Below are 25,842 nucleotides of genomic sequence, written 5' to 3'. Positions count from 1 at the left end.
TAACATTCTGTATTTTAAAGTATATTTCATCTGATACAAGTATTGCTACTCCAGCTTTGTTTGATTTCCATTTGCATGGAATATCTTTTTTCCATCCCCTCACTTTCAGTCTGTATGTGTCCCTAGGTCTGAAGTGGGTCTCTTGTAGACAGCACGTATATGGGTCTTGTTTTTGTATCCATTCAGCCAGTCTATGTCTTTTAGTTGGAGCATTTAATCCATTCACATTTAAGGTAATTATCAATGTGTATATTCCTATTACCATTATCTTAATTGTTTTGGGTTTGTTTTTGTAGGTCATTTTCTTCTCTTGTGTTTCCCACTTAGAGAAGTTCCTTTAGCATTTGTTATAGAGCTGGTTTGGTGGTGCTGAATTCTTTTAGCTTTTGCTTGTCTGTGAAGCTTTTGATATCTCTGTAGAATCTGAATGAGATCCTTGCTGGCTAGAGTAATCTTGGTTGTAGATTCTTCCCTTTCATCACTTCATATATGTCGTGCCACTCCCTCCTAACCTGTAGAGTTTCTGCTTAGATGTAAGCTCTTAACGTTATGGGAGTTCCCTTGTATGTTATTTGTCATTTTTTCCTTGTTGCTTTTAATAATTTTTCTTTGTCTTTAATTTTTGTCAGTTTGATTACTATGTGTCTCGGCATGTTTCTCCTTGGGTTTATCCTGCCTGGGCCTCTCTGCGCTTCCTGGACTTGGGTGGCTATTTCCTTTCCCATGTTAGGGAAGTTTTCAACTATTATCTCTTCAAATATTTTCTCGGCTCCTTTCTCTCTCTCTTCTCCTTCTGGGACCCCTATAATGCGAATGTTGGTGCGTTTAATGTTGTCCCAGAAGTCTCTTAGGCTGTCTTCATTTCTTTTCATTCATTTTTCTTTTTTCTGTTGTGCGGCAGTGAATTCCACCATTCTGTCTTCCAGGTCACTTGTCTGTTCTTCTGCCTCAGTTATTCTGCTATTGATTCCTTCTAGTGTATTTTTCATTTCAGTTATTTTATTTTTCATCTCTGTTTGTTCTTTAATTCTTCTAGGTTTTTGTTAAACATTTCTTCCATCTTCTCAATCTTTGCCTCCATTCTTTTTCCAAGGTCCTGGATCATCTTCACTATCATTATTCTGAATTCTTTCTCTGGAAGGTTGCTTATTTCCACTTCATGTAGTTGTTTTTCAGGGTTTTATCTTGTTCCTTCCTCTGGTACATAGCCCTCTGCCTTTTCATTTTGTCTATCTTTCTGTGAATGTGGGTTTCATTCTGCAGACTGCAGAATTGTAGTTCCTCTTGGTTCTTCTGTCTGCCCTCTGGTGGATAAGGTTATCTAAGAGGCTTGTGCAAGCTTCCTGATGGGAGGGACTGGTGGTGCGTAGAGCTGGCTATTGCTCTGATGGGCAGAGCTCAGTAAAACTTCAATCTGCTTGTCTGTTGATGGGTAGGGCTGGGTTCCCTCCCTGTTGGTTGTTTGCCCTAAGGCGACCCAGCCCTGGAGTCTACCCAGCTCTTTGGTGGGGCTAATGGTGGACTCTGGGAGAACTCACTCCAAGGAGCCCTGGGAAACCTAGCTAGCAGCAATCTCTCTCTCCCCTTAACTCCCATAATATCTTGTTTATACACCTCATAGTCTTTACCCCATCAATGTGGTAGTCTAGTTATTTGTGTATGTGACTATCACTCCTCTATGATGTTATAAACTCCTTGGGAACAGGGACTATTTCATACCCATACTGTATCCTTTGTAGTGCCCTATACATGGAAGACACTTATTTCTTGGTTGATTGAAGAAATGAATGAACAAGTAAATGAAGAGTATTTGACGTTGAGACTATCATTCCCCTAAATTTAATAATGTTCAAAATAATTCCTCATGTATTTAGAGCTCTTTTAGCTTATAGTGTCCTTCACAACTGCAATCCTATTTTATCCTTCTATTACCTGTTAAGGAAACCAAGCTTCCTCTTGTGTTTTTTTTTTTTTTTTTTTTTTTGAGAAAACCTGAAAAGATTATGTTGACCACAGGAGTCTGGCACTTTCTGGTTAGTATAAGGATCCACAAGACTTCTACGATAGGCCAGTTCACACAAAGCTAGTGAATTCATTCACGTTTTAATTGAGCACATCAAAATACATTCTTGAAAAACATAGATGGCTTTATAGGCTTCTTGGTCATCACACATTTAATGTTTAATGTTGAAGGTTACAGTTCAGAAATATTAGATAAGACCTTTGTTGTTAACATTTGAACATCTTAGGGAACTTTTTGTTCCTTCTTAGTGAACATACATGAGACTGACCTTCAATAAGGCCTTTCCCCCAGTTTACTCTTCTCTTCACAGTGCTGTTTTTTCACAGAGCTCCTGTAGTCACAGACTGTTAATATTCCTGATCTTCTCTTCCTTATGGTACGAGAAAAGAATCTTTCATTCCAAGGCTTCTCATGACCTGTCAGTGGGACCTATGGGATCAAGACTAAATCAAAGATGTTAGAGTAGAAATTATTGTTTGTATATACCTTGTGATGTAGGAAAGGAGGGTATTAGGCTGTTTTAAAAATTAGAAATTTGGGCTTCCCTGGTGGCGCAGTGGTTGAGAGTCCGCCTGCTGATGCAGGGGACACGGGTTTGTGCTCCGGTCTGGGAAGGTCCCACATGCCGTGGAGCGGCTAGGCCTGTGAGCCATGGCCGCTAAGCCTGCGCATCCGGAGCCTGTGCTCCGCAACAGGAGAGGCCACAACAGTGAAAAAAAAACCGAAAAAAAAAAAAAAAAAATAGAAATTTAAGGTTCCTTATTTGCCTGGATGATACAGTTTATAAATGTCAAAGTCAAAATTCATCCTTTTCTCTAACATAATATGCTGCTATTAGCAAATTACAGTAATAGTAACTGCATTTTACTAAGTACCTATTATGTGCAAGGCAATTTTATAAACATTATCTCATTGTTTTCTTACCATAAGAGATAGGCATAGGTATCCCTATTTCAGGAATCAGAGGAAGTAAAAGAACTTGCCCAGGTAGAAAAGAACAGAGTCAGAATTCAAACTATTATGTCTGATTCTAGAACCTTTGCTTAAAGCAAATGAACCATCAGAGCAGTCTCTTTTTAAATTTATTTTATTGAAGTATAGTTGATTTACAGTGTTGTGTTAATTTCTGCAGTACGGCAAAGTGATTCAGTTATACACACACACACACACACACACACACACACACACACACGTTCTTTTTTCATAGTCTTTTCCATTATGGATTATCACAGGATATTGAATATAGTTCCCTGTGCTGTACAGTAGGACCTTGTTGCTTATCCTTTCTATATATAATAGATTGCATCTGCTAATCCCAAACTCACAGTCAATCCCTACCCCTCCTCCTCCTTGGCAACCACAGTCTGTTCCATCAGAGCAGTCTTAATGCAACATTTATATGGTAATTCTTAAAGCTAAATGTTTAGAACTGAACTTGACTTCTCCCCTTAGCCTGTTCCCCTCCCATCTTCCCCATCTCAGGCATTAGTGCCTCCATCTGAGCAGCTCTCAAATCAACAGTCTGGGTCATCCTTCATTTTCCCCCACTCCATTTATACCTAGCTCTTCCACAGGGTCCAACTCTCCTCCTTCCAGCCACCCTCCTTGTCTCCATCTTCACTTTCCTCGCACTTATCTTCCCCGCTCACCCACATACACCACCCTGTCTCTCCCAGCCACCTCCCAGCTTGTGCCCATCTCCACTCTTTACTCCCTCTTCATTCAAATCCATGCTCATACAGAAGCCCGGGAGACCTTTACATAGCATGCATGGAATCGTGTCACTCTCATTCAGTTGTCATCTACTAAATTTCAGATAAAATTAAACTCTATGCCATGCCTATGAATCCCTGCATGCTCTCCCCCATCTCAACTCTCCATGGTTTCCCAGAAGCTCTCGTCTCTGATTCCCAAGGCTCATTTTTTTAGCTCCTCCCACATACCAGGCTCCTATCCTCAGGGACTTTGCAAGCTCGGTTCCCTCTGCCAACACCTCCCCACCCTGCACGTGAACAAACTCACATTCTTTAGCCAGCTATTTTGTACATATCCTTTCATGTCACTGCCTCAGAGAAAACTTCCCTGACACCCTGTCTAAATTAGGTCTCCCTGGTTTATTTACCCAGGGAACTCTTACTTTTCCTTCACAGTAATTATCACCATTAAAATGCTAATTCGTTGGTAAGCTAATCTGCTGTCTCCTTCACTAAACTATAAGCACCATAAGGGCAGGGACAGGGACATTATATATTTTTTAACCACTGTATGCACAGTGTATGCCTGAAGCACAGAAAAGGTGCACGTTAAATATTTGTTGATGGAATGAAATGCAGACAGCTTAAAACCAGCACATCCACTTATTTCACTAAGTTGAGAGTAAATATTTACTCTTCTCTGAAGGACTCCAAAAGTAGTAGTAAAAGATGCAATAAAGCTTTAAGTAACCAATTTGTATTGCTATTCTGTTAATCTTATCCATTCTTTCCTCCCCTCTCTTCTCTCTCCTCTCCCCTCCCCTCACCACCCCCTTCCCTTCCTTTCCCTTCCCTTCAAGAAGCATTTCCTCTAGGTTATCAGTGAAAACATCAGGGTACCTGAATTCCACAGAGCTACATGGAAGGGCTTTCTGTGAATCATTGGCCCATACCCATAGTTAATTTCTCTCCCAAATTTTCATTCGTTATTTTCAGTGATTCCAGAACACCATAGCTCCAGAGCCTAACAGTAAACATTCGTCTGGAGATCCAGACTTTTAGGGAATATACCAGACCAGACTCCCCCAAAGAAGGTGCACTGGTATACAAGCAATAAATTATTTCTCTCCAGTTCTTTGAAGATCGGGAAGTACTGGGATCAGAGTACAAAGTGGCCTGTATCACCCTGTGTCCAGCCCTTCTATTTTAGAAGACCCTTGTTTTCACCAAGTAGCAAATATGAATCTTCATGATAGAAACCCCTAATATATGGCTTTTGAAAGGTGCCCTGCTGTGGTATCATGGCTGTTTGAAACCTTGGTGTTCTGTAGGTCATTTGAGGACCCCCGTTTCTCTTTAGTTACAGCTGTTGCTGCTAATTGGGAGTGTAAATCAATTGTATTGTCCAACCCGTCATGTTCCAGACCATCCACAGAGGCCTCAGCCATGTAGGCACTGGTACAAGTAAGATTCTCTTAGACACTCAGGTGTGGTTTCAGGTAAGCATCATAAATTTGCACCAGCAGAGTACTGAGACCTGACATTTTTAGCCCACTGGAGACTTTCATTCTGGCTTAATTTTGTGCCTCTCAAGAGGTTAAAACAAAAAACAAACTACTAAGTCACACACTCTGTCTCAGAGAGTAGGAAGGAGTAGTTACCATTAATTCATAAGAACTCAAGTAATATTTCACCTGCACCCATGTAAAGTCCCACCAGGCTTTTTGCCTTATATACTTTGGTTCATCACTGTTGGTTGCCTGCTTCTTAGGACCCTCTGACATTTTGTTCCAGACTTAGATTATCTGAGATGTCTCATGTTGTGGAGACCTGCTGTGGGCAACTCTGGGACTCCCTACTTCTCAGAGATGATTTCCGTAAATTGAACACATCTTTTGAATTCCTTAAAAGACAATTTTGTGCTGAGTGGTACATTCACCAGTGGAATCGGCTTCACTTAAGCCTTACTATCCAAACAGAATTATAGTACAAGCTCGGCAGACTTTCCAGCAGAATTCTCACACTGTGGAAGGCATATGGGGTGTCTAAAACAGGTTTGAGGGTGGTCAGTCAAGCTGAAGGTATCATTTGGCAGGAATATTAAACATCCCACCTGTGAAAAAATGAAAATTAGCTTAATTTTCATAATTTGTAGTTGAGAGCCTCCATGTGTAGATTTTTTTTTTTAGGACCTTGTCCAAGATATGGATTCATTAGCTATAGATTATAAAACTCAATCCATAGCAGTGTAGCTAATCTGAAATTGCAGAGAGAATAATATTGAAATCATTTACAACACTTAAAACTAAGTAAGTGGAACAACGCATGAAAATCTAACTAGCGATACACTCAAAGCTCTCTGGCTCCCTAATCCTGCCCTCCTTCTCTGTTAGAAGTTCTCTTGATGACAACATCACTGCATGTTATGTAGATACAAACACTAAAAGTTTTGGAGGTATATAAATAATAATTTAATTTTTAAACTTTTTTATTGGAATATAGTTGATTTACAGTGTTGTGTTAGTTTCTGCTTCACAGCAAAGTGAATCAGTTATACATATATTACATATATCCACTCTTTTTTTTAGATTCTTTTCTCATATAGGCCATTACAGAGTATTGAGTAGAGTTCCCTGTGCTATACAGTAGGTCCCTATTAGTTATCTATTTTATATATAGTGGTGTGTATATGTCAATCCCAATCTCCCAATTTATCCCTACTCCCCTTACCCCTGCTAACCATAAGTTTGTTTTCTACATCCGTGACTCTACTCCTGGTTTGTAAATAAGTTCATTTGAACCCTTTTTTAGATTCCACATATAAGCGATATCATATGACATTTGTCTTTCTGTGTCTGACTTACTTCACTCAGTATGATAATCTCAGGTCCATCCATATTGCTGCAAATGGCATTATTTTGTTCTTTTTTATGGCTGAGTAATATTGCATATATGTACCACATCTTCTTTATCTATTGCTCTGTTGATGGACACTTAGGTTGCTTCCATGTCCTGGCTGCTGTAAATAGAGCTGCGATGAACATTAGGGTACATGTATCTTTTAGAATTATGGTTTTCTCAGGGTATATGCCCAGTAGTGGGATTGCTGGGTCGTATGGTAGTTCTATTTTTAGTTTTTTAGGGAACGTCCATACTGTTCTCCATAGTGGCTGTACCAATTTACATTCCCACCAACAGTGTAGGAGGGTTCCCTTATAATTTAATTTTTTGATTTAAGAGTCCTTTCTCTAGCTTTCTCTGGCCAAGTAAAGACAGTAACTTTTTCACCATCAACTAGGAAATTAATTAAGCAGCATAGATAACGTCAGCATGTCCTGGGTTTAACCCAAGAAATAGTAGAGAAGGAGAGAACTAACAATTGGTGTGGTTCATTTCTGCCAAGAGTTGTACAAGGTACTTTATACATTTTATTAACTCTGTCATAGCAACTCAATAGTTAATACATTATTATCATTATTTTTCATAAATGAAGTAATGTCTCAAAGACATTACAGTAACTGCACCAAATAACACAGATAATATCATGTTAAACCTAGGCTCAACCTCACAGATCTGATATTGTGCCCACAGAAGATTGAGTGTAATTATAGCCAGTCTATGAAGCAATAAATGTTTTAAGTATGGATGAAAGTTTTGAAAGCAGCAGAAAAACTAATGGAATATGGCTTTGTTTTGTTCTAAACATAAGATTCTGAAATTGAAATGTAAATTTCAGTTTATATTCTTTCAAAAATAAAAGTTTTGCAGGGACTATATAAAAGTGAAATCTTATTATTTAAAATATAATTGTTTAGGTTCATTATTGAATAAAAGTTCATTATTGAACACCCCATTAAAAAATCCCAGAACATCAAATATTTAACATTAAGTACCTAAGAGTGTTCTCAGTATGAAGGAAGAAAGTGAGACAATGAATTAATTATGTACTGGTGTTTAATCATTCAGGCATTTTTATTGATTCAAATTATGGAAAAGTTACTCAGACTAAGGGAGTGAGGCATAATTTTCCAGGAATGCTCCTACTTCTTTTTTTTCCATTTCAGACATATAGTGTTTATTTTTTTGTTTTGTTTTGTTTTTGGATATAGTTGATTATATATATAGTGTTAGTTTCAGGTGTACAGCAAAGTGAATCTGTTATACATATAGCCACTTTTTTTTATATTCATTTCCCATATAGGTCATTACAGAGTATTGAGTAGAGTTCCCTGTTCTATACAGTAGGTCCTTATTAATTATGTGTCTTACATATAGTAGTGTATATATGTCAATCCCAATCTCCCAATTTATCCCTCCCTTCCATCCCTCCTGGTAACCATAGGTTTGTTTTCTACATCTGTGACTCTATTTCTGTTTTGTAAATAAGTTCATTTGTACCAGTGTTTAGATTCCGCTCCTACTTCTTTTTTCTTTTCTCTCTTAATATCTCAAGTATACTCAGAGACATCTTCACAGATTCCTGGGCACTACATCTGCAGCCCAGATTTCCATAGTGAAACAGAAGTGTTAGGATCTAGCTTGTCTTCCAAGTGAGGGGAGGAATAGATAGCCCAGGAAAAGGCCACAGGTGTGGCCCAAAGCAGGGTCTATGTTCACTTCTTAACGTAATAAAGTTACCATGAATGATACAGCACCATCATCAAAGTCAGGGTTCCATGATGAAGGGTTTAAAACGGGACAGTCTGTTAGCTCTTGCCCTCTGGCAAAAACTGTCACCTTCTTTAATTCTACAGGCGTGTCCAGAATGTCCTTGGGCTCCCTTAAATCCTCAATTTCCCACTGAAAAGAGTTGGCTCTACTTTCTGCTGTTTCTGCTGGTTTAGAGAAGTTTTCTACTTTCGTATTTTGAAGCATTTCAGGAGTTGTTTCAATTTCTGTTAGTGGGAGTATATCTTATAGTGGCGTGAAGTGCTGTTTATCACTTTCCAATGCCCTTGTCAAGAAGCAGTTGCCTACAGAAGATCCTATCTAATCCAATAGGTGAAAAGGTGATGTTCAAAACATGTTTCTGAAGACATGTAAGGGTCCTGGGAGACAATGTTCTTTAAAGTTGATAACACCACAGTAATTGAATCTCAGCACCACTTGCTTGAACCACTATCTAATGCTGGAATTTCTTCAGAACTTTTCTTACCAAGCTCTATTTGAACACCTGTAATAACTGACATCTTCCTGCCGACCAAGCCTACAGCCCAAAGCAACAGCCCTGCACCTTCACTGCATGATGGAATCACCTGGAGGGTGTTTAAAATGCCCAGGCCCATCCCAGAGGGTTGTTGTGAGAAAAAAAGCAAGATGAAATATGCGAAAGCACTTTGTAAACTGTAACTTACGGTAAAAATGTAAGGCACATCATCATGCATCCTGTTAAAACTAATTTCTAAATATTCACCCATCATTCCAACCTATCTAAACTTTTTTAGATCCTGATTCTGACATCCAACTTATTTTCTATCCCTTCCAGCTATATGTCAAACTTTTCTATTTAAAATTTCATTTGTCATATTCATAAATGAGTATTATTGAGGACCTACAGAATTCAAGACACTGGACAGTGTGCCTAGTATTCCTAGCCACTGGTCACATTGGCCCAAGTGGGGGCCCTCTTAGTGCCCTTGTTCTGTTGATGCCTTGGTCAGGCTTTCTTTGCTTTTTCATTGACAAGGGATTGGTGGTTTTAATACATAGTAGTCAAATAGTTTCTCTTTTTTTTAATCTAACCATGTCTTTAGACCTGTACATTTGCCCCATGTTGCTTTTTTTTTAATATTGCATTTACCCCCTGTAAAAGCCCAAGGTCAGTCAGAAATATAGATGCTTTAAGTATTTCTAAGTGTATTTTTGGCACCTTATAAGTAAATTGGCTTTTAGGATGTCTGCGTGGTTGGTATTCATTTGTCTTATTTCAGATCTGTTCCTAGAGAACTAGGAACCATAAAGCTTAACCTAGCACAAGATGCCAGAGTCTGTGTCTTGCCATTAAGCCATTAACTCTTCCTGACTGAACGTTCCCTTCCAGTTTGGGGATGTTACGAACCCTAAGTAGTAAGAATTCTTTTTCTGTCTGGCAGACCCTTACTCCTACTTAAGTAGTTTTTCTGCCTCAGCAGAACCGGATGGAGATTCATTCCATTTTCTGTGTGGATCACTTATCCAACTCAGAAAAACCTGACACTGACTATTTTTAGATGGAGGAGGAATCAGGCTTTCTGGGAAATAATGATATGGAGTATGATGATTGTGCAATAGTCATGTATATGCCAGATCTTTTTAATAACCAGGCTAAAGCATTTCTCACTTTGTGGCTAATATTTCTACTTTCTCATTGGTATCGGTCACTTAAATGCCAGATTCATTTACACTTACTACAGCAAGTAGGACATGAACCTTGTGAGTTTCCTGAAAGCTTGCTGCTAGTAGACAGAATTATGCCCTTTTTGTTAAGTCCTTACATTGGTACTGACAATGGAAACGCAAGCTTCCGGAGCTTGTACAGTTAAGGGACACACACAGCCTTATCTACGAAGTGTGCCCAGGTCACTCTGCCTGAGCTCAGAAATCTCTGTAAGGAATTGTGTGACCTGACTTTTCTCACTCGCTCTTTTAAAAGTTTAAAAGCTCTTTATCATTTTTCTACGGGGGACAAGACTAGAGCCCTAGAAATTTTAATTGCAAGATTTTTATTAGCATTCTAAAAAACACATTTAAATATCTATAAAAACTGTCAGTCTATCGAATTTAATACTGAAACCCACCATGTAGATCCTAACACTTATTAATCGTTAGGATTAATTATTATAATTATTAATAATTAAGATTATTAATAATCCTAATGATTATTTCATATGTTATTATTCCCTTAGCCAGGAGACTCAACTCCCTCACTGATTTAGTTAATGGGTTCCAGTTTCCCCTGAAGTAAATACACAATAAAACATCACTCTACAAAGGGCCAAGAAAAACCAAGGCAGGCTTAAAGAATAATAACAAAACCAGAGAACTTATACTACAAGGTACCCAGATCTACTAACAAGCTACAGTAATTAAGACAGCATCACAAGAAGCACAGACCAATTGAGCAGTGGAACAGAGAAGAGAGTCTAGAAACAGAAGTGTACATATATGGTCATCTAATTTATGACACAGGTGACATTGCAATGCACTGAGGAAAAATGATCTTTTCAAAAAATGGCGATGGGTCAGCTATTTCCATGTGGAGAAAATATATGGTGACCCTCCTTATCCCACACCATACATAGATATCAATTCCAGATGGACTACTGATCTAAATGTGAAAATTAAATAGTAAATCCTGTAGAAAAAGCATGGGAGAACATCATCATGACTTCACGGTAAACAAAGATTTCTTAAAGAGAACACAAAGTATAACCATTAAAAAAAAAGAATAATTAAGAACTTCTCTTTACCAAAAGACACCTTTAACAGTCTGAAATAGTAAGCCATAGAGGGGGAAAATATATTTCCACACCACATATCCAATAAAGGACTCATATCAGAATATGTTTTTTTTTTTTTCAATTCCCAGGAAACAATAAGCCAGATAGCCTAATAGAACGTTGTGGGCAGGGAGATGTGAACAGACAGTTTTGTAAAAAAAGATATCCAAGTAGCCAGTGAGCCATGAAAGATTGCTCAACACCTTAGTCTCCAGGGAAATGCACATTGAAACCACAAGGCAATACTACTACACACCCACCTAAATGGTTATGATGGAAAAGACTGACCACAGCAAGAGCTGACAAACTTGTGGAGCAACTGGAACTCTCATTCCCTGTTGCTGAGATGGTAAATTTATACAACTCTTTTGAAAAACTCTTTGACAGGATCTCCTTAAACTGAACATATTCATACCCTACAGCCCAACAATTCCACTTCGAGTTATGACTCCCACAGGAATGCATACCTGTGTTCACCAAAAGACATACTAGAATGTTCCTAGGAGCAATATTTGTATTAGCTCCAAACCAGAAAAAAGCTAAATGGGAAAATGAATAAATTATGGCTTATTTATACAATGGAATATTGTTTAGCAATGAGAAGGAATGATCTAAAAATGATCCCCAACAATATGCATGAGTCTCAGAAACGTAATGTTAAGCAAAGGAAGCCAGAGACAGAAGAGTACAGGCAGAGTCTTTTTTTAAAAGTACAAAAGTAAGCAATACTAAGCTAGGCTGCTAGATGTTAAGATGGTGGTTACCTGTGTGTCAGGGGAGTGATTTAAAGGAGCATGTGGTGTGGGAATTCTTTGATGCTGCTATTGTTCTATTTCTAGGTCTGGGTATGGTTACACAGATCAGTTTATGAAAACCTATCAAGCTCCAACCTTAGGATTTATGCATTGATCCATATGTTTGTTATACTTCAGTAAAAATTTTAAAGACACGTAAGCTAATACTCAGGGTACAAAAGAAAAATCAGTCCTGTAAAATGGAGGTGGCAATGTCAAAATATTCCAAAGTTAATAAAATTACTAGGTTGAGGCTGCTACAGAGAATGAAAGTTAGTCACCAGTCACGCTTTAGCTAAACTCAAGGTAACATGGGGTGTGTTATTTAATTTCACTTGCATTGTTTGAACTCTTCTTCTGATATAGTAACTGTTCAACTTGACCCCTTTAACTCCCCAAGAAAAACTTAGGATTTCAGATAAAGCTCATTGGAATATGGAAGGTACATGTTTTGTTGTATGGGAATATTTTCCAAGTAGTGTATTGCAGTAGACAAAAAGAAGTCAGCAATTTTTTTAAGTTAAAAAAATTTTATTAGAGTTTAACTCATCTGAAAAGGGTTGAAATCATTAGTAGCATTATTTGAATAGGATGTCACTGATAAAAATACTTTTAACTAATGGGTAAGTTGAAAAGCCCCCAAAGGTACTTTTTATCTGCAGGAAGGTACAGCAGGCAAAGCTGCTGTTACCAAGCACAGTCTTTTGCCTCCCCTGGGAGGTTCTAATCAAGCCTCCTGCTCTGATTGAAATGCAGGGCTCAAAGTGGGAAAACTGCTTAACAAAATAAAAAACCTAAAGTGTTTCCCATGCAAACAGTCATCAGCGTATCTTATGTAATTATGTAGCCCATAAATCAACACAGCGTGCAAGGACTTCAGTCAGAGTGTAAATATCTTAATGACTGAGACATCTTTAACCATGAATAATTTATATCTGCATGATCCATTTTTCTCAGCCATACTTCACTTCAGCAGAATAAACTAATCTTCTGTCAGCGGGTGGGCTCTGCATTATTTCTTCCTGATTTTTCTTCTGTTTGTTTTTCTCATTTTGACACGGTCCATTTTTTTCTCTTGCACTTTCTTAAATAAGGGTTCCGCATTCATCCACCCTGTCTGCTTGCTTTTATTTTTCCTACGCATCTTATTAGACATTTTGGAATTAAGCCAGAGCTTTTGGACTCCGGCTTTTCATAAGGCCCTCTGTGGATGGAATTGGTTGGCAGCTAGGGAAATAGGCTTAATACCACAAGGCAGTATGAACTTCCTGATGTTGCTCTGTGGAAACATTTATTATGGAAAGCAGTTGCCAGAAAAGGCTAATGATCAATTAAATGTGAGCATTTGTAGATCCCCTTCTGTGATGCGGAGAGGAACTGCCACATGGTAATGCTGGAACGCAGTACTTGCTAAAATTGTTTGTTTTCCTAGAGCGCATTAAAATAAAGGCAGCTGAGAAGCATTCAGTTTAAATTCTCTCATCTAAGAAGCTCATCCCGAGCATCCCAGCTCACCATGCTCAGCCTCCTCTGACCCCCATAGGTCTCACATCACTGCCATTCCCTTGACATGTGCCATAGATACTTGGTAATAATAATTGCGCTGGTGGTCCAGTGGTTAAGACTCTGCGCTTCCACTGCAGGGGACACGGGTTCGATCTCCGGTCGAGGAACTAAGATTCCCACATGCTGAGTGGCACGGCCAAAGAAACAAAAAACAAAACAAAATAAAAATAACTGCCCTGGGCTTCCCTGGTGGCGCAGTGGTTGAGAGTCTGCCTGCTGGTGCAGGGGACATGGGTTCGTGCCCCGGTCCAGGAAGATCCCACGTGCCGCGGAGCGGCTGGGCCCGTGAGCCATGGCCGCTGAGCCTGCGCGTCCGGAGCCTGTGCTCCGCAACGCGAGAGGCCACAACAGTGAGAAGCCCGCAAAAAAAAAAAAAAAAAATTGCCTTTCCCTAGACAGCCCTATGGACAGGGAGCTTGAGTCACCTTCTGTGGATGATGACATATTTGACATACTTTTTGACATACTTGAGTAATCTTCCTAGAAAGCTGGAAATCATATCCCATTAGATAACCCAATATTTTTATAAGCACTTTGACACTACTGTATTAAAGATTTCATAGCGGGTGGGGGTATTGCAAACATTACGTGTCCTGCAGTTTTTTCTTTTAAAGTAACTAGACACTTCATGAGGTTCAACAGAATAAATTTCCATAGTGGAATCCAAGAGCTCTATCCCATCCCCCTGCTTTTTTGGCAAGGGATCCCAAGGGGTTATGAGAAAGAAGGGATAATACATTTTCATCTTTGAGTCCCCAGTACCTTCTGAGGTTCCTGGAATATAGTTAGCACTCAATAAATGTATTTTAAAATTCATGCTGTTGGGACTTCCCTGGTGGTGCAGTGGCTAAGAGTTCGCCTGCCACTGCAGGGGACACGGGTTCGAGCCCTGGTCTGGAAAGATCCCACACACCACGGGGCAACTAAGCCCGTGAGCCACAACTACTGAGCCTGTGCTCTAGAGCCTGTGAGCCACAACTTCTGAAGCCTGAGTGCCACAACTACTGAAGCCCATGTGCCTAGAGCCCATGCTCTGCAACAAGAGAAGCCACCGCACTGAGAAGCCTGCACACCGCAATGAAGAGTGGTAGTGCCACCGCAATGAGAAGCTCACCGCAAGTAGAAAAAGCCCGCATGCAGCAGCAAAGACCCAACGCAGCCATAAATAAATAAATAAATTTATAAGAAACAAATTCATGTTGTTGCAGGAATGATGACTTAGCCTGCAGACTTAGAAAGCCCAGTGTGCAGGAATGTGAGATGGGTGATCTTCTATCCTGGCAAGAATCTAGTTAGGCTTCTCCAGCCTTCTGGCCAAAGCATTTGGATTTGGTCTTAGTCATATATATAAAATGCTAACAGAGCAGGGTCTCCTCACAGAGGACCTTCTTGAATTATCTAACATCCAGCTTCTGCTGGAAACCTAAGTAAGGGAAAAGATTGCTATCTAGGAAGATCCCCAGAGAGACATCCAGTCTGTCTACCCAGGGATCTGTCTTTAGATCAAGTTGACCATCACATTAGCTTGTCACATTTAGAGACACCAGCATTGATTTGCTTTTTAATCTTATGCCTCAGCTTTGATCAAGGAGTAGTCATTATGAAAATGCACTGAGGCCATTACCCATTATATCAGTTTGCACCATCTATATACAAAACTCCATGGGAGAGATAGCTCTTAGAACTCCCTGCTACAAGAAAACTTCCACTGTAGGGATGAGAAGACTTCCTCTTCTCCAACAGTGAGAACTGCATAATTGACAATGTTCCTGTAACCGTTGTAGTTTCCAGGAAGTATCATCATATTTTTTTAATTGTAACAGAATTCACTAACATATAATTAACCACTTTAAAGTATAAAATTCAGTAGCATTTAGTACATTCACAGTGTTGTGCTACCATCACCTCTGCCTGGTTCTAAAACTGAAGCAGTCACTCTTTCTTCCCCTCTGCCCCCAACCCCTGGCAACTACTAATCTACTTGCTGTCTCTGTGGATTTACCTATAATTTAGAGTCATTTTTGCAATTCAGTCAAAGCATCTCTATTAACCCTTGTAGGCAAGCATTCGTAGGTCTTTTTATTCTTCCTGATTGCTTCTTTATATTACATATTTTGTTTAAAGCAAGCAGCCTCCAGAATTTTGTGGAAAGAAGTTGAGTGGAGATATGTACAAATAAGGATATCCTCCTTCTTACCTCCAGAACTACTCATGACCCTTCTCCATGCTACTCTGCACTGTGACCTGTGTGGCCTGCATTATGGGCTCCCATGTCCTCTGGCTCCAGTTGGGTTTAGCTAACAGGGAATCATGGCCAGAGATCAGAGGGAGGGAGGACAGTGAGGTCCAATGTTATTCCCTGGCTTCACCCTGTGGATTCACTGGGGATGGCTGCATCCTTTGACTGAAGGTCCCAGCTCCTGTCAGCTAGGCCTGTCCATACAAGTCCTTTCTGAATCCTGGTTTCGCTAACAGCTCTATCCTTTGCCTTTTTGGGCCTAGTGGAGTATGGTGCCCTGTTGCTTCTAACCCCAGAGTATTGCATTATCCCTTGTGGTTTCCCTATAACCTGCCCACACATTTCTAAATAAGTAAGTCCCCTACATACGAGCGAATTCCATTCCAAGAATGCGTTCATTAGTCCAATTTGTTCTTAAGTCCAACAAAGTTAGCCTAGGTACCCAACTAACACAATCAGCTGTATACCGCTGCTTTTACGCTTGCTCCCAGACATCCTGGGCCTGAAATAAAGATACTGTCCTAGTGTACTCTATACAGTACTGTACAGTAAAGTACACAAAAGCACAACCACTTGTAGAGGATGCACGCATGTGACAATGTACGCCAGACACATGAACTAATATATGTGACTGGACATGTGAATGCATGTTGGCAACTTTGAAAGTTCACAACTTGAAGGTTCATATGTTAGGGGCATTACTGTACTTCCTTCATTAAAATCTCATCAAATTATCCTAATTTGAGTATATCATGTTTTTTGCTAGGACCTTGACTTCGTAAGCTTCTGCTACTCCGTGTTTCTGTTCAGCTGTCAGTCAACATGATTCGCTCAGAGTCTTCTGCAGACCATCTGGTCTGGCAGATTCTCCCATGGCCAGACAGTGTCCTTTCCCAGGCATCCAGGGCATTCACATCTCTTCATGCTGTTAGGGTACAGAACCTTTGTTCAGTCTCTGAGTGATGCCAGTCTTTTCAAGAGCTCATAATCCTGGAAGTAGCTTATTTACCTGACCATTTCCAGCTATTAGAATACCCACTTATAGAAAGGAAATGACCAATGAGTTCAAGTTCCGTCTGGAAGGTGGGTTACCTTTCGTGGAATGGACTGTGCCCTGATGATTTTGCCATCAGATAAGCTCAAACACTTCTCAGTCTGGTATTATGAGGCATTGAATAGAATTCCTTATGCAGGCTTAGAATTTAGACAAAGGAAAAATAGCCCTCATCATCAACATCACCGGTATGCATATGCACCCTGTTGCAAGAACAGCCATTCAAAGGATTTAAACATGGGGTTAACATGATTTCAACTACACTGGGAACTCTTAAGCATAACAATATGGCTTAAATGTCTGCATCATCACTACTGTTAGCATAACCTTGAATAAAATAATAGGTCTTCGTTCATTCCATCAGCAAATAACATTGAGCACCTACTGTGTACACAGATGCTGTGTAGACAATATGGAGAGTCACTGTCATGAGCAGGACGTACACAGTCCCTGCAGCGTGGAGCTTATTACATTTTTTTTTTAATTTTTTAATTTTTTTTTTTTCTGCCGTACGCGGGCCTCTCACTGTTGCGGCCTCTCCCGCTGCGGAGCACAGGCTCCAGACGCGCAGGCTCAGCGGCCATGGCTCACGGGCCCAGCCGCTCCGCGGCATGTGGGATCTTCCCGGACCGGGGCACGAACCCGTGTCCCCTGCATCGGCAGACGGACTCTCAACCACTGCGCCACCAGGGAAGCCTCGGAGCTTACATTATTAATCAAAGAACAATTAAAGAGGTAATTGAATAACTAATTGTTGAATTACGTTTATTAGAAGTGCTGTGAAGGGAAAGCATAGGGTTCTGTTAAAGCATATAGCAGACAGGTTGACGTGGTTTGCAGGGCAGGGCAGGAGTCCCTGCAGAAGTGACATTTGAGCAGAGAGCAGCGGTGAAGGAGGGACCAGGGGAGAGTTAGAACATTCCAGGTAGACAGAACAGTATATATAAGGGTCCGGAGGCAGGAAGGCACACAGTGTTTTTGAAGAATTGAAAGAGGAATAGGAAGCTGGGGCAGAGAGAACAAGGGCAGAATGGTGGTAAAGGAAACTGGTGAGGTAAGCAGGAACCAGATCATGTAGGTCCTTGAAGACTCCGATAATACATTTTACCCTGTTACAAGAACAGCTGTTGAAAGGTTTTAAGCGTGGGGTTAACATCATGAGATCTGCACTTTTAAAAAATTCGATATGGATTGGGGAAGTTGGGAGCCGTGAGAAGATGAGGGATATATCAGTTGATGGAAGCTTGGACTAAAATGGTGATGATGGATTTGGAAATTGAATGAAATTGAGAACTCTTTAGAAATTAGAATCAAGAGGAATTTGTGAGAGTGAGGGAGAAGATGGAGTTGGGGATGACTCCTGGGTTTCTGGTTTGCCTGACAGAATAAAACGTGAGCCATTCACTAGGAGGAGACATGGAGAAGGATCAGTGGAGTGGGGTGGCCTCACCATTCGCTTTGGGCATGTTGTGTTTGATGGGCTTATGAGATATTCAGGAATTGTGCAAGGCAGCACTGAAGGATGTGTGCTGGACACATGCATTTGAGAGTGCACATGGTGAGGTGAAACTCTTGGCTGCTAAGGGGAGAGAACAAAGGACTGAGCTCATACGCTGTAAGCTGTTGTCAACAATCCCTGATCAGCTTTACATGAGATAAGCGCCTTCTTTTCCTCATCATTTTTTTCTGCATAAGTTAGGACCTCATTATGACACAGTCTTATTAGAAAGTTAAAGTTGTGCCCTAGAAAGTTCTTAATGTGAATACTTCATGTTATGGGATGAATGTACGACGGTGGGGGACCATCCCTCAAACTCAGCCTTTAAAGGATGTTAGCGTTGACATCAAAATATTTAAAGGTCTGAGGGTTTTCATCCCATCTTTATATATATATATATATATATATATATATATATATATATATATAAATTTATTTATTTATTTATTTATGGCTGTGTTGGGTCTTCGTTGCTGTGCTCAGGCTTTCTCTAGTTGCAGCGAGCAGGGGCTACTCTTCGTTGCAGTGCACGGGCTTCTCACTGCAGTGGCTTCTTCTTGTTGTGGGGCACAGGCTCTAGGCACACAGGCTTCAGTAGTTGTGGTGCGTGGGCTCAGTCGTTATGGCTCGCGGGCTCTAGAGCACAGGCTCAATAGTTGTGGTGCACGGGCTTAGTTGCTCCACGGCATGTGGCATCTTCCCGGACCAGGGCTCGAACCTGTATCCCCTGCATTAGCAGGTGGATTCTCAACCACTGCACCACCAGGGAAGACCCTGCATCCCATTTTGATAAACAGTAATTGTCTAGAATCACTTTTATATCTAGCAGCTCCCCACTTCTACCCAATAGTAGGATACTGGAATTTAAATTCAGCTATTGTGTATTTTCATAAAGTTTATTAACCTTCTCTAATTTTCCAATTCCCACTAGGATCTTCCTTACTGACATTGCTTGCTCTTTGCAGAGTCATAGATTATCAGAGTTAGAGATCTTTTATTGAAGTGCCCTAATTTTACAGGTTAAGAAAATGAGGTCCAGGGGAGATGATGGCTTGGGCCACATGGTAAGTTGGTGGCATAGCTAGGACCACCCTCCAGACCTCCAGATCTGAGCCCAGCTTAGAATCACACTGTGTCTTCTCTTAACCATGAGTTTACCTTTCTCTTTTCAGAGTTCTGAAGCTTTCCAGAGTTCTGAAGCTTCCCACTTTAAATTTTAAAAGAAACTCATTAATTGCACATTAGGCTCCCCCACATGTAAATGTTGCATTTGTTGTTCCTTCAAAGCTTTATTGGGGAAAGTACTGCTTAAAGAGAGACTGTTACTCTAGTTTTCTATTCCAGAGGTGCACCAGAGCAGCTATGAGTACACTCTCTCTCTCCCTCTAAATTAATGGTGGCAGAAAATATTATACCCTTTTTCTATGCTCCTTAGTGTTCCTATCATTTCCTTCTACAAGAAAAATTTTAATATTAATTCTTCACTATAACTGGAACATTAGAACCAAACATAAGAATATAATTTTTAATACCTTGACAAATATATAGGCCAGGAAAAAAAGCATAGCAATGTAAGAGTTTATATTTAAACAACTTTCACATATGCCGGTAACCTCTTTATAAACTCTGATCTTTAATCCTGATGTAATGCTTTTAAGAAACATGAAAACCTAGTGTGTGTACTGGGTGATGGTTGATGGTGGCTTTATAAAATTTACATCTGCAAATAACTATAAATAGCTGTTTCTTAGAATAAAAGTTCAAGAAAGTTATGTTGGAGGCATAAACTCAAGTGAAAAGGCCTGTCACAGTACAGATTCAACTGGCAACAAAAATTCAAACTTACACTACTAGCTTAAATGTGGTAGAAGTTTATTTCTTGGGAGAGCAAGCAGTCTCTGGAGATACAGTTTCAGGAATCTAAGCATCCCCTATCTGGGAGTGCCATGCCCTTGTCTGCATGGTGGGAGATGGCTCACCAGTTCTGGGCCCACAGTGCAACATCAAGAAAAGGGAAAATGAGGTAGGGGAGGGCACAGCCATTCTTTTTAAGAATGTGTCACATCTCACTTCTACTCGCTTCCCATTGGCTGGAACTTAGTCACATGGCTACACCTCACTGCAGAGGACGCTGGGAAATGTTGTCCTTAGCTGGGCAGCCACTCGCTCAGCTAAAACTTAGAAAGCTTATTACTAAGAAAGAAGGAAAGATGGGATGCCAAGGAACAACTCTATTTCTGTCATTTGTAAGAGGTTAAGTTATAAGAAACAAAAAACTTTATTACTTTCATCTGTTAAGCCCAGTAAATTTATCTTTAGACAGAAAACCATGTGGAAGAATACATGTGATTGTCACCTCACAAACCTGTCTGTTAAAACTCCAACAAGTCTATGAGAAATGATTTGGGAAATTAGTCCTTCTAAAATTAGCACTAAAGTTCTATAAAAATAATGTGAGAAAAGGCTCCACTAGGCCAGAGCTCACATGAGGTTCAACCTGAACAGAAAAAGACATTGCATGGGAGCAAACTCCAGCAAGAGGAGGACAACAGACTTCTGGGGATGGAGCTATAGGCATCAGATTATGTGCACTTGGCTTAGCAGAACTTTGACTGTTAGAGTTGAAAGGGGGAAAGAATCAGCTACCCTTGTGATGGAAGGACAGCTCACACAGGGACTGGAAAGACAGCTCACACAGGGACTACAGGACTGACCAGAATTCTTTACTAGGAGGTCCCAGTGAGACAGATGATGTGCAAACCACCATTGCAGATAGGCCTGGGACCACTCACTTATAGACTCCAAGGTAAGAGTAAGGCAGGACCCTGGGCAGCACATGACCAAGGGAAGAACTGGAGAGAAACAAAGCAGGAAACGAGGGAGAAAGAAGAGAAGCCAGATGATGTCAATGGCCTGAGATCAGGGTGTTAACACAGCAGGGTGAGCAGGACCGGAGAGTTAGGCTTATGGGAAAATTGTAGCCATAACACCCGAGAATCAAAAAATCCTCTTAGTGGACTAAGACCTTTGGCTCCTCCCAGCTTTTATTAATGGGACCCTGCCCTGAAATTGACAGGAAGAGGTACAGGCCTTTTAACCTTTTTTAGGACTAAATATTACCGATCATTTAAGAAACATAGTGCATACAATAATCCTTAGCCCTGGAATATGAATGCGGTTGGCATGACTGTGCTCATCTTTACCTTATTTAAGAAGAATCTTGCTTCATCTGGGACTGAAGATGGCTCTCTCCCAGGGGACTTTTAGCTTCAGGAGTCAGTGCATATTGCCTGAGCTTCAGCAATAGGAATACAGATTTCCTAGTTCACCATATGTGAGTGGTGGCTTGGTGATAAAGATGTACTTGCAGGAAGACAAAATGGTATTAATGAAGTCTTAAACACCAGAGCAGTAGAAAGTCATAAAAATACTACCTAGAGGACCTTCACGATGGTGGAGGAGTAAGACGTGGAGATCACCTTCCTCCCCACAAATACATCAGAAATACATCTACATGTGGAACAACTCCTACAGAACACCTACTGAACGCTGGCAGAAGACCTCAGACCTCCCAAAAGGCAAGAAACTCCCCACGTACCTGCATCGGGCAAAAGAAAAAAAGAATAAACAGAGACAAAAGAAAAGGGATGGGACCTGCCCCTCTGGGAGGGACCTGTGAAGGAGTGAAAGTTTCCACACACTAGGAAGCCCCTTCGCGGGTGGAAACAGGGGTTGGGCGGGGGGGGGAAGCTTCAGAGCCACGGAGGAGAGCGCAGCGACAGGAGTTCAGAGGGCAAAGCAGAGAGATTCCCACAAAAAGGATCAGAGCCGACCGGCACTCACCAGCCCGAGAGGCTTGTCTGCTCACCCGCCGGGGCGGGCGGGGGCTGGGAGCTGAGGCTCGGGCTTTGGAGGTCAGACCCCAGGGAGAGGACTGGGGTTGGCTGCATGAACGCAGCCTGAAGGGGGCTAAGTGCACCACAGCTAGCCGGGAGGGAGTCTGGGAAAAAGTCTGGACTTGCCTAAGAGGCAAGAGACCATTGTTTCGAGGTGCCTGAAGAGAGGAGATTCAGAGCACCGCCTAAACGAGCTCCAGAGACAGGCGAGAGGCGCGGCTATCAGCGCGGACCCCAGAGACGGGCATGAGACACTAAGGCTGCTGCTGCAGCCACCAAGAAGCCTGTGTGCGAGCACAGGTCACTCTCCACACCTCCCCTCCCGGGAGCCTGTGCAGCCCGCACTGCCAGGGTCCGGTGATCCAGGGACAACTTCCCCAGGAGAACACACAGCGCGCCTCACGCTGGTGCAATGTCATCCCGGCCTCTGCGGCCGCAGGCTCACCCCGCATCCGTGCCCCTCCCTCCCCCCGGCCTGAGTGAGCCAGAGCCCCATAATCAGCGGCTCCTTTAACCCCGTCCTGTCTGGGCAGGAACAGACGCCCTCAGGCAACCTGCATGCAGAGGCGGGGCCAAATCCAAAGCTGAGCCCGGGAGCTGTGAGAACAACGAAGAGAAAGGGAAATCTCTCCCAGCAGCCTCAGGAGCGTCAGATTAAATCTCCACAATCAACTGGATGTACCCTGCGTCTCTGGGATACCTGAATAGACAACGAATCATCCCAAAACTGAGGCAGTGGACTTTGGGAGCAACTGTAGCCTTGGGGTTTGCTTTCTGCGTCTAATTTGAATCTAGTTTTATGTTTATCTTAGTTTAGTATTTAGAGCTTATTATCATTGGTAGATTTGTTTCTTGATTTGGTTGCTCTCTTCCTTTTTATTTATATATTTTTTATTTTTCCTTTTCCTCTTTTTGTGAGTGTGTATGTGTATGCTTCTTTCTGTGATTTTGTCTGTATAGGTTTGCTTTTACCATTTGTACTAGGGCTCTATCTGACCATTTTTTTTTTAGTGTAGTTTTTAGCACTTGTTATCATTCATGGATTTGTTTATTGATTTGGTTACTCTTTTCCTTTTTATTTTTTTGCATTACTTTTTATTTTTTTTATTTTAATAATTTTTTATGTATTTTTTTTCTTTCTTTTTTTTTTCCATTTCTCCCTTTCTTCTGAGCTGTGTGGCTGACAGGGTCTTGATGCTCCAGCCGGGTGTCAGGCCTGAGCCTCTGAGGTGGGAGAGCCAAGATCAGGACATTGGTCCACCAGGGACCTCACGGCCTCTCATAATATCAATCGGTGAGAGCTCTCCCAGAGACCTCCGTCTCAATGCTAAGACCCAGTTCCACTCAACGACCAGCAAGCTCCAGTGCTGGACACCCCATGCCAGACAACTAGCAAGACAGGAACACAACACCACCCATTAGCAGAGAGGCTGTCTAAAATCATACTAAGTTCACAGACACCACAAAACACACCACTGGACGCGCCAATCCCCTCCACCAGGAAGCCTGCACAACCCACTGAACCAACCTTAGCCACTGGGGGAAGAGACCAAAAACAACAGGAAGTACGAACCTGCAGCCTGTGAAAAGGACACCCTAAACACAGTAAGTTAAGCAAAATGAGAAGACAGAGAAACACACAGCAGATGAAGGAGCAAGGTAAAAACCCACCAGACCTAACAAATGAAGAGGAAATAGGCAGTCTACCTGAAAAAGAATTTAGAATAATCATAGTAAAGATGATCCAAAATCTTTGAAATAGAATGGAGAAAATACAAGAAACGTTTAACAAGGACCTAAAAGAACTAAAGAGCAAACAAAGAATGATGAACAACAAAATAAATGAAATTAAAAATTCTCTAGAAGGAATCAAGAGCAGAATAACTGAGGCAGAAGAACAGATAAGTGACCTGGAAGATAAAATAGTGGATATAACTACCGCAGAGCAGGATAAAGAAAAAAGAATGAAAAGAATTGAGAACAGTCTCAGAGAGCCCTGGGACAACATTAAATGCACCAACATTCAAATTATAGGGGTCCCAGAAGAAGAAGAGAAAAAAAAAAAGGGACTGAGAAAATATTTGAAGAGGTTATAGTTGAAAAATTCCTTAATAAAGGAAAGGAAATAGTCAATCAAGTCCAGGAAGCAGAGAGAGTCCCATATAGGATAAATCCAAGGAGAAACAGGCCAAGACACATATTAATCAAACTATCAAAAATTAAATACAAAGAAAAAATAGTAAAAACAGCAAGGGAAAAGCAATACATAACATACAAGGGAATCCCCATAAGGTTAACAGCTGATCTTTCAGCACAAACTCTGCAAGCCAGAAGGGAGTGGCAGGACATATTTAAAGTGATGAAATGGAAAAACCTACAACAAAGATTACTCTACCCAGCAAGGATCTCATTCAGATTTGATGGAGAAATCAAAACCTTTACAGACAAGCAAAAGCTAAGAGAATTCAGCACCTCCAAACCAGCTTTACAACAAATGCTAAAGGAACTTCTCTAGGCAGGAATCACAAGAGAAGGAAAAAACCTACAATAACAAACCCAAAACAATTAAGAAAATGCTAATAGGAACATACATATCGGTAATTACTTTCAATGTAAATGGATTAAATGCTCCAACCAAATGACTAGACTGGCTGCATGGATACAAAAACAAGACCCATATATATGCTGTCTACAAGAAACCTACTTCAGACCTAGAGACAAATACAGACTGAAAGTGAGGGGATGGAAAAAGATATTCAATGCAAATGGAAATCAAAGGAAAGCTGCAGTAGCAATTCTCCTATCAGAAAAAATGACTTTAAAATACAGACTATTACAAGAGACAAAGAAGGACACTACATAATAATCAAGGAATCAGTCCAAGAACAAGATATAACAATTGTAAATATTTATGCACCCAACACAGGATCACCACAATACATAAGGCAAATGCTAACAGCCATAAAAGGGGAAATCGACAGTAACACATTCATAGTAGGGGACTTTAACACCCCACTTTCACCAATGGACAGATAATCCAAAATGAAAATAAACAAAGAAACACAGCCTAAAAAGACATATTAAACAAGATGGACTTAATTGATATTTATAGGATATTCCATCCAAAAACAACAGAATACACTTTCTTCTCAAGTGCTCATGGAACATTTTCCAGGAGAGACCATATCTTGGGTCACAAGTCAAGCCTTGGTAAATTTAAAAAAATTGAAATCGTATCAAGTGTCTTTTCTGACCACAACGTTATAAGACTAGAAATCAAAAAATACCTAGAAACAATGAAAACACAATGACCCAAAACCAATGGGATGCAGCAAAAGCAATTCTAAGAGGGAAGTTTATAGCAATACAATCCTACCTCAAGAAACATCTCAAATAAACAACCCAACCTTACACCTAAAGCAATTAGAGAAAGAAGAACAAAAAAAATCCAAAGTTAGCAGAAGGAAAGAAATCATAAAGATCAGATCAGAAATAAATGAAAATGAAATGAAGGAAACATTAGCCAAGATAAATACAACTAAAAGCTGGTTCTTTGAGAATATAAACAGAACTTATAAACCATTAGCCAACCTCATCCAG

General features: G+C 40.7%; 1 protein-coding gene across 1 annotated transcript in view; it reads left to right on the top strand.

The window, feature by feature from the left end:
* Nucleotides 1–25,842, top strand: part of GRIP1 (glutamate receptor interacting protein 1) — a 266,616-nt gene that overhangs the window by 132,042 nt on the left and 108,732 nt on the right.

The sequence above is a fragment of the Delphinapterus leucas genome, chromosome 11, assembly GCF_059928025.1.
Source record: "Delphinapterus leucas isolate spDelLeu-1000000601 "Yukka" chromosome 11, BTC_Dleu_Yukka2, whole genome shotgun sequence".
Taxonomy (NCBI): Eukaryota; Metazoa; Chordata; class Mammalia; order Artiodactyla; family Monodontidae; genus Delphinapterus; species Delphinapterus leucas.
This window is presented reverse-complemented; position numbering and strand designations above follow the sequence as displayed.